Source organism: Anneissia japonica, unplaced genomic scaffold (assembly GCF_011630105.1).
Source record: "Anneissia japonica isolate Jap-2015-1 unplaced genomic scaffold, ASM1163010v1 scaffold284855_len15393_cov109, whole genome shotgun sequence".
Classification (NCBI taxonomy): domain Eukaryota; kingdom Metazoa; phylum Echinodermata; class Crinoidea; order Comatulida; family Comatulidae; genus Anneissia; species Anneissia japonica.
This window is the reverse complement of record NW_022739585.1, coordinates 1-10,725: the sequence shown is the minus strand read 5'-3', so window position 1 is coordinate 10,725 and position 10,725 is coordinate 1. Positions and strand designations below refer to the sequence as shown.

General features: G+C 36.2%; 1 long non-coding RNA gene across 1 annotated transcript in view; it reads right to left on the bottom strand.

The window, feature by feature from the left end:
* The window catches only part of LOC117117942, a 7,192-nt gene extending 1,318 nt beyond the window's left edge, over nucleotides 1-5,874 (bottom strand). Inside the window, exons 1-2 of the long non-coding RNA XR_004446973.1 lie at nucleotides 5,864-5,874; nucleotides 3,838-3,839 (exon numbers count right to left, since the gene is read on the bottom strand). This is a non-coding gene — a long non-coding RNA (uncharacterized LOC117117942). The remainder of the gene's footprint in view (nucleotides 1-3,837; nucleotides 3,840-5,863) is intronic.
* Between the last annotated feature and the right edge of the window lie 4,851 nt (nucleotides 5,875-10,725).

The window sequence follows — 10,725 nt, the reverse complement described above, 5'->3', positions numbered from 1 at the left end:
ATTATTATTATTATTATTATTATTATTATTATTATTATTATTATTATTATTATTCTTATTATTATTATTATTATTATTATTATTATTATTATTATTATTATTATTATTATTATTATTATTATTATTATAGTAGTCCCTGATATCGAAAACATGGGCAACAGTCTTTGATTGACAGTGGTAGGTACACATGTAGATATGAATATTGACAAAAATATCATTTATTTGGCGGCAATCTTGAAATCCAATAGAGCGGCGCCATCTGACATAATTTCTGATGATTGCATTACACTCATTGATATTGAAAACATGGGTAATGATCTTCAATTGGCAATGACATTTGCTGTAGATATGAATATATTGGCTTAAAAATCAATTATTTTGGCGGCCATATTGGATTTCAAGATGGCGGCCATTAGGAGGCGTTATTTTTTGGGGTCTATTTTTTTAATGATCTTTCGGTGTCATTAGAATCACTATGGGAAGTTTCATGCTTTCTTCCAGAAGTGCACGATTCTACCTGAACTTCAACCTTAGCCGCTCTACTATAATAATCAGCTTTATAAGCAAACTGACGGTGTATCAATGGGTTCTCCGTTAGGCCCGGTTTTGGCCAACATTATCATGACTGAGCTTGAGCAATCGTTAATTCCTGGTTTGGTTAATGACGGCATTGTTCAATTCTACACGCGTTTTGTAGACGATACTCTGTTGCTTGCTAAGCCTTCTGATTTTAATTATATACTTGATTTATTTAATTCTTTTCATCGTAATATTAAGTTCACATTTGAGTCTTTTGAGAATTCTGCTAATATTCATTTTCTTGAAATTTCTTTTGATATGCAAGGTACTATGGTTATTTATCGGAAGGATACCCATAGAGGGCAATATGCTCACTTTGAGAGTATTGTTCCATGGGCGCATAAGGTGTTTGGATATGTAGCCTTTTGTACAGGGCACATAGAATATGTTCCCCTGGTTATCATTGGATAAAGAGGTTGACATGATTAAGAAACTGGTGTCATGGAATGGTTTCCCTAAGTATATTTTCCATCGTATTCTTTGTAATCTAAATATCCAGAATAATGTAACTGATAATATTAATGTTGATAATAGGCCGAAAATTTGGATACGCTGACCTTTCATTGGTAAGCACGGTAGCTATATTATCCATAAATGTATTAAAAAGATAAGTAGACACCCGACTAAGGATGTTAAATTTGTTACGCTCTGGCAAACCAAACAAATTTCATATTTTACTTCTAATAAGGATCGGACGCCAAAAGAGTATTGTAGCTCTTTAATATATAAATTCAAATGTCCTGGATGCCTCGACAGTTATATAGGCAAAACAGATAGATGCTTAAAAGTTCGAGTTGTTGAACATTCTCGTAATGTAAACAGTAGTGTACATGAACACATTGAGAGTTGTGAAGGTTTTAACCATATAATTGGTCTACATCATATGACGGCTGACAATACATCCAAACAATCTCTTATTGAGTCCTTATTATTTGAAAATATTAATATTATTCATGGTTCTCTACATTGGTCTGAAATTTTATTTGCTGAAGCCTTAGCAATAAGAAGATACAAGCCTAGTCTAAACTATGGTCTCAGAGCCTCTAAAGAGCTTGCAATATTCACATAGCATAAGTGCTAACTTGCTTTTGTTCTAAAATAATCATTTGTTTATCACAATCTTATTTTGTTTATCAATTTATTTATCAGAATATCCTACCTCTTTCTAATTGGTCAAAATTTATCTTGTATTGATTTTTGGTATGTTTGTCAGTATTTTTGGACTTGTCAGTACTTTTCGGAGTCACCATACTCATATTCTGATTCAATTAGGCCATGTAAAAAAAAAATTGTTGATAGTAGGTAGGGAGTTTTTTTTTTTTTTTTTTTAATCACCTTTTGATACATGCCAAGTCTTCAAATCCTCTATGGAAGGCAAAACCTCATTTAAACTTCAACGGATCTTCCTTTTGGACATCTCTGGATCCGCCCCTGAGGGAAACCACAGAAATCTAAATGAGTGATTGCGTAAACAATGCAACGTGGTCAAAACAGCTAACGATCCAGTCTATAACAACCTGAGACAACTAATACAAGGAGATGGAAACGCGACTGGATTGTATTGTTCTCTCTTGTGATGTCTTGTGCTTTATTGATATGCAAATATGGTTGTTCGAACCGCAAGTGTGCAACTTCTACACACAAGACAAGCGGATATTTTCTTGGCGGTATTGGACTATAATATTAAAAAAAAAAAATTGAAACTTTTACTTTGGCAATTTCTTTGAAAGGTAAGACAAACGCATATATTGCAATTTAAATTTATTGTATGCGTACATAAGGACTACAATAGGCTTAATTCGGCAATCCCTACCCTCTCAGCCGTCCAGGGCTAGGCCTAACGGACACTCAGTAAAATGCCTGAATTGAAGAAACACACTAAATCCATAGTACAGTTCATACTATAAGCACATACATGTTTTGAAATAATTTACCACAACAGAAAATGTATTTTTTGTGCACCTAGTACAGTAAGTCATGTTCAGAATTAGAGAATAAGTACATACAGTCCAATTGACATATATTAGTATTATTACTGCTTTTTGAGCAATTGAATGTTGGAAACATCAGCTATTAAAATACACTTTTCTATATTCATGAACCATAAGTCATTGACAGGTAATATACTGAAAGATTAGCTAAACCTATTTGTACCTACAATATATTAAACATCTTTATGGATTACATGATTATAAATATGAAATACTGCTTTAAATTATGCCCTAGTTTAGGCCTAAAGTGTGGCCTAGCCATTATAGGCCTAGGTGCGTAGGGCCGTTTCGACCGCGAACAAGTTCAGCTACGATGTCAGGCAAGCCTATTCGGTAGTTGTTTTCATTTACATGGATCAGTGATTATGAACTGAGCATGCGCAGTAAGCATTCGCTTGGCTGCAACGGAACGGTGTTTGGTTGACTGGATTTGCATATCAAAAGCATGCAACACACAACGAATCTCCGGGATGGAAGAACAAAGGAAATCTCAGGTTGTTTACAGTCTCAATAAGTAGTAGTTGTTGTAAAGACATTATTTTCCCCTCAATTAAGTTGAAATATGGAATTGTATTTACTTCGTGAGACGAAGACTTCGGTGATAATTGTTTTTCAGACTGGTACGTTTCGAATTTTCGACGTTATCTGACGTACTGTGTTTTTACATCACTGTGATAGTAGCGGCTAAGGAGAAAAATCGTGCACTTTTGGAAGAAAGCATGAAACTTCCCACAGTGATACTATGACACCTAAGGATCATTAAAAAAAATAGACCCCAAAAAATAAGCCGCTTAGTGGCGGCCATCTTGAAATTCAATATGGCCGCCAAAATATTGTTTTTTTTAATCAATAATCTTCATATCTACAGCACCTAGCACTGTCATTCAAAGATCTTTACCTATGTTTTCAATATCAGGGTGTATTATGCAATCATCAGAAATTATGTCAGATGGCCGCCATATCTGATTTTAAGATGCCTGCCAAAATATTGTTATTTTTATCTTCATATCTACAGTAACGTAACACAGTCAATCACACCTTTAACCATGTTTTTAATATCAGAGAGTATCATGCAATCATCAGGAAATTATGTTGGAAGGCCGCCATATTGGATTTCAAGATGGATACCAATGAAGTTCCTTTTTCAGTTGTATGAAAAAGTTTCTCTAACGTGTAGCCACTTACTATCTCGGTGTCGTATCAGTAGGTCATATCAGTACACCACAGAGACCTATACGATAAAGGGGCATATCTCACTCCCAGGTACTTCTCTCATACGACTGACTTATATTAAAGAATATTGCATGATACTCCCGGATATCGAAAACACGAGTAGAGATCTTTGACTGTGCTAGGTGTTGTAGATATGACGAGTTTACAACATCATCAATAATTAATTTGGCGGCCATCTTGAAATCTAGTATGGCAGCAATCTTGAAATTCAATTGGTGGCATTCTGACATAATTTCTGATGGTTGCATGATAGTCCTTGATATCGAAAACATGGGTAACGGTCTTTTATTGACAGTGCTAGGTGCTGTAGATAAGATATTGACAAAAATAGCAATAATTTGGCGGCCATCTTGAAATCCAATATGGCGAGCCATCTGACATAATTTCTGATGATTACTTGACACTCCCTGATATTGAAAACATGGGTAATGATCTTCAGTTGGAGTGATATGTGCTGCAAATATGAATACATAGGCTAAAATTAATTATTTTGGCGGCCATATTAAATTTCAAGATGGCGGCCATTTTAAAATTTAATATGGTGGTCTTCTGACATAATTTCTGATGGCTGCATATGGTAGTCCCTGATATCGAAAACATGGGCAACGGTCTTTGATTAACAGTGCTATGTACTGTAGATAAGAATATTGACAAAAATATCATTAATTTGGCGGCCATCTTGAAATCCAATATGGCGGCGCCATCTGACATAAGTTCTGATGATGGCATGATACTCCCTGATATTGAAAAGATGGGTAATGATCTTCATTTGGCAATGACATATGCTGTAGATATGAATATATTGGCTAAAATCCAATATTTTGGCGGCCATATTGGATTTCAAGATGGTGGCCATTATGAGGCGTTATTTTTTGGGGTCTATTTTTTTAATGATCTTTAGGTGTCATAGTATTACTGTGGGAAGTTTCATGCTTTCTTCCAGAAGTGCACGATTCTACCTGAAATTCAACCTTAGCCGCTCTACTATGATTGTAGGGTTTGAAATAAAGCATAATTATAACATAGAGGAATTAGTCTAAACTAATTCCTCCATGATTATATATAGATACGGCAAGGGAGGATTTGGGGGGCTCGGCTCCAACAACTCGTCCCACCAGACAATTCAGCCCAACTAACATCTTGGACTAAAATTCAGCTCTCTCCAATCTGTAGAAGCGTGTGGCATCGGTTGTGCTTTGGACTCCCAACCTTGAAGTCAGTGGTTCGAAACTCTGTTGTGCAAGTCGCTTGTGTCCTTGGGCAAGGCACGTTATCAGTGGCATAGCTACAGTAGTGGGTGCACATTCCCCTCCAAAAAAATTGTTTTCTTCAATAAACCGTTGTCTAGCTAATGGCACATTCTTCCGTTCCTTAAAATATTCATCAAAAAGATTCTAGAAGTACATCGTAGTCTTCATCCCCTCCTTTCTGCTCCGGTGTAAATGTTTCAAAAATCGATTTGAGTGGCCTTCTCCCCAACGGCGGCGGAACGTTTTTGAAAGTAGGGGGAGGGGGCATTTCATAAGGTCCAACATGCGAGCGAAGTTATGTTATAGGCATCAAGCTACTTTAATATGATTTTATATTTGTGGCCGATCCAGGAATTCGAAATAGAAGGGCCCAGGGAGGGTACTTTCACAGATAGAAGATCTATACTACCTCAGCCCCACCATGGTTTATATCTCTATTTTTTATTGAACAATTTAGGGGTTAGGGGCGGGCCTGCTGGGTCCCCTTGAGTCCGCCACTGGGTACTTCAGCAGATGGAGAATCTATACCACCTCAGTCCCACTATGGTTGGGGCAAGAAAATTTGTGATTATGGCACCACTAGATGGCCGGAATTTACACTCTCAGACTTAAAATTTGAATATAATTTTTCCTCCATAAAAAAAAAAAAAATTAAAAAAGTTAGCCTCCCCCCCCCCCTTGAACGCGCCACAGTAGATGTGTATAAGAGACAGACAGAATTCCTAACAAAGTCGAAGTCGAGATTGCTTCCACGACCTCAATGGATTATTTATCATGAGGGTTATCCTTGATGGGTTCCCCGACGAAAACTTCACTTTTCCCCCCGATGGATAAAAATTACCCTTCTGTAGCCCGGATACTCTGTAGCGGATCCAGGAAGTCGAAATAGAGGGGTTCCAGGGAGGGTCTTGCACAAGTAGAATGTCCACCCTCGCCTCAGCCCCACAACTGTTGGGCCTGAGGTAAGAAGACATTATGGTTATGGCCCATCTAGATGGCCGGAAATGGCACTCTCGGATTAAAAATTGAATACAATTTTGTCTGTTTTCTCAATTTTTTTTTAAATTCTGAAAAAATAAAAATAATAGGAGGATGGGGTCTCGTGCTGACTGGGTTCCCCATTGAATCTGACACTGCTCAATATAACACTTGACATAGCCTATAAATCTTCGTGGTTAGCATAAAGAGAACTAGAAGGTCGCTCCATTAAGAGTGTCACCTCCCCCACCCCCATATGCCTAAATACAGAACTAACGAATGCAGGCGATATTTTCTTCATGCTCGAGGGTGGATTTCAAGGAAACTTTACAGACGCAAGTATACAGACGTCAATCAACATTTGGTTGCTCAACTCATAAAGGGAACTTGTAACGTTCGTTAGAAAATGAAAAAAAAAATCTATATTTTATAATAATAATAATAATAATAATAAGTCAATTGATAATGCGCAAATAAACGAGGTGTAAGCACCAAATAATAATAATAATAGGCCTAATAATAATAATTATAATAATAATGGGGCCACCCAGTAGAAAAAGTGGGGGGAAATGGCCCCCTGCCCCCTCCCCCTGATTCCGCCGCCGTTGCTTCTACCTAGATGCAAAAGTAAAGCGCTTTTCTGAGTTGGACTAGTTACCCCAACATGAGGTCTGTTTGCTTATCTACTTCACGTGACAACACTTAATGTAAACTATGCCACAAGATCATGCACTACACCTAGATGGCGGGAAATGAGCTTTCCCGACTTATGAGGTGTCTTTTAATGACTTTTAATTTCTTCAAAATTCAAGGTTTCCCCCTCTTGAAAACGGTCAACAGGTAAACTTTTTTCATTCTTACAGTAAATATGTCTATTATGTGTGTATATACCTAACAAAATTAAATAGTTGCACACGTATTCTTTTTTCCATGAATCGATGTACTCCAAGAGAATGGGGGTTTGGGTTCTCCCGCGGAAAAAAGTTGATTCCTAGATGGCTGGAAATGAGCTTCCTCTACTTCTGAGGTGTCTTTTAGTGACTTTTTTAAGTTCTTCAAAATTTAAGGTCCCCCCTCCTGAAAACGATTCCATGAATCGATGAACCACAAAAAGAAAGTGGGTCAGAGTCCTCCCCCGGGAATATCTTGATTCCTAGATGGCGGGAAATGAGCTTTTCCGACTTCTAATTTTCCTATTGTAACAAAAACAATTTCAGCTCACTTGTGGGGGTGGGGGGGGGGTGGTCAGGACCCCCTCAGGTCCGCCAATGTACTTTACAATTTCATTGCGGATAATTTTCTCGAGTAGTTTGCAGACCACAAAAGAGGGAAATGTGTCGGTAATTTGCTGGATCAGTTCTTGAGCCACTTTTATGCATTGGTATTACAGTTGCTTCTTTCCATGGTAGGGGAATGTCACCAGTGGACAAAGATATTTTGAAAATGTAGAAACTAGGTGTAGCTAATGATGCACAGCTTTAATCACACATGCATAAACCCTGTCGAGTCCTGGAAATTGAAATAAAAAGTTATTGTTTGTTATTCCATCTATATTGGTGTCGAGGCATTTTATTTTGTTTATTCTCTCTGGGGTGGTGGAAGTAGACGGGGTTGTGGTCCCAATTGTTGGGCGTTGATTAGTTATCATGGCCAAACGTCCTCTGCGGAATGATGATCCACTTCTGATTCCTAATTTCCAGATTTTGAAGCTTATAAACTCTTTCAGTACGTTCATTTTTTTTGTCCTATATGATTATAGAGTTATGTTTGGGAAACAATTTGATCGTGCAAGAGAGTTGCGTGCTGCTTGGCACAGAATTTGATGTTTAGTGTTGAGATCTGCCAATACTGTCTTAAGTAATCTGGGCCGAGGATTATTTGGAGGTGGATTATTATAAGCCTTATTGGTGCCTTGACCTCAATGTCACCCAAACCTGAAGCCACTGCTAACTGTTTAACAAGTTCTGTATCGCTGACATTTGTAGATTATTCAACTATTATTATTATTATTATTTTTATTATTATTATTATTTTTTTAATATATTTTTTTAATTTTATTTTTAATTTTTTTATTTTATAAATATTTTTTTAATTATTTTATTTTATTCTAAGGTATCTCATGTGTTTATTTTATTTTTTTGTTTTTTTTCTTTTGTTAAGGGGGGCTATTAGCTTAAAGATCTGTGCTCTGCCCCAGCACATGATCGTATTATAGACTTCTCCTTATATTGTATATGTTATCTGTGGAAAAAAAAAGATTTGTGAAGACCTTGAATAATATTATGTCTGCGGTGATCACGCTCTTCCATGTCTTGTCTGAACTCCTTCAGTTGGGCATCAACAGTATCTGCAAACTCTTTGGATTTTGCGTGTATCTGTTAGGCCTACTGTTTGTAAATGATCAACCATCGACTCAACGATGTTGATTTTCTTTTCTAAGGACCCAGAACGTTCTTGAAGATCTTTGTAAATGTCAAAATCTTTTGTAACGAACCAGCCTCGCCTCGACATTGAATGCGTATGAAAGGCGGTGATCCGCAGTGTTGCCATTGTGACAAATGAAATTACAGTATGTCATTTAATTGACTGGGAGTAAAATTATGCTACAGTGCTACGCGTCAAATAGTAGATATATGCACGGCTGCCTTGGATTTAACCAACATTATGGTAATTAGATACACGGCAGTCGGATATGCAGTACTTATGACGTTCAGAATAGCGTAATTGGTTAAAAATGGATTTAACTCATTCTCTGCCATACCCCGTTACGTAATGGCCGTTTTAGGTGAGGTAAGAAAATTTAAATAATAGGCACCACTAGATACTCGGAAATGGCACTCTCAGACTTTTTTGAATTTATTTATCAAAAAAATTACGAAATTTACATCAATTCTAAATTATGCTACTTTTTCATGAATTTATGCGTAGCATTAATGCTACAAAGGCTACAGAGATTTAAATTATGCCAAAAAGCATAATTATGCTACAAACAATCCGTCTTCTGATAAGAATTTTAAAAGTCACACAGCTGTTGCCATGATCGAACCATTGATCGGACTCATCACAGGCAATACATGCGTCTATTTCAGATTGTATTTGTTTACCGCATCTGTTGTTTGGGTTGCCTGGGCAGATAAGTAGTTGACCCAATTCATCTGAGTCACTGTTTACTCTAGGCCGACGCCTAGCACCACTGACTGCATGTACTAATGTAATAATAAATAATAATAATAATAATAATAATAATAATAATAATAATAATAATAATAATAATATTAATGATAATGATAATAACAATAATAAAAAATGATAATAATAATGATAATAATTTAATAATTGTTTTTGTGGTGCTTGTTTCATGGTGAAATTTAAGATTGTAATGAATGTTTAGTTAGAAAAGATAATATAATAGTCAGGTAGATTAACTCAAATACCTCCAAATTCACAAAGGTAAACTAGAAAAGCTGTTTTTTTAGTCAATCTTGGAGCATGGAACCACGAAAATCACTGTACTTCATGCCAACTATCGGTAGGTGAGTTTAGGAGATAAAAATCTGATGTTAAAAACTTTTAGTTAACAGCAAAAATTATTTTTTGCATTTTTATGACAACGTACGTCATAATATGGATATTATGCCAAAACCACAACAATGCCCTATCATGTTATACTTTTGGACTGTGCATATCAAGAGATAACATCACAAAATAAATATTCTTAATGGAAGTGTATACAGTTAATTGTAGGACCTGACGTCAGATTGAGAAAACCGAACCACCAAATATGTAACACTCTAGGCCGATACGAAATCATTTTAATTTCCACCGGTTACCATGCTAGCCATATGCAAAATATTGTCCGTGCATGTACTTATACACACTTTGTGGATCACCTGTGAGTATGATAAACTAATGTTATATTTTTCATTATTAAAAAACTGAACAGCATGATTTATAGATATAGCCACGAGCTCATAGTTGGGCGTATTTGGGAAAAATGTTTAGGCTTCAGCTGAAGGCCTGTAATAGGGAGATGGGGTGAGGAAGGGGTGGATGATAAATGGGGAGGGGGATGATAAGGAGAGGAAAAGGTCCTTATTTCTGGACGATCGATAATTTACTAAATATGAAACTTAGTAATTCATGTAGGACTAATAAAGATTAAAATTAAATCTAAAATATTCCCATTTTATTATAATAACTAGAGTGCATTCTCAAAGTGCAGACCTCCGCCCACATCATAACATTCCTTCTGTATAAATTTCTCACGCATATTGTCCCCTGGTGCTGATGCCTAAAGTTTAGAACTGACAAATTATATAAAAGATAATGAAAAACAAAGACATTATGGGATTCGAACCTGGGATCAATAGTGTGGAAAACACTCTCCTAACCACTCGCCCAAACTGTTTTCACCAAAATTAATGCCATTTTGTTTTCCTACACTTTTTTGGCAAATCTCGTAAGCACACAAACACACGTCCAAACAGCAGATAGATAAAAAAGTAGTTCGTTCATTTGTTCATTTAATACACACACATACACATATACAGTATATACATATATATATATATATATATAAATCAAGATAGCCGTTAACGCTGTTAAATTATATATAATAAATCATCAAATAAAGGTAAATACAGTGTTTAATAAAGGACAATAATACATCGCGTAGCGTAGCTCTCAACGATGTA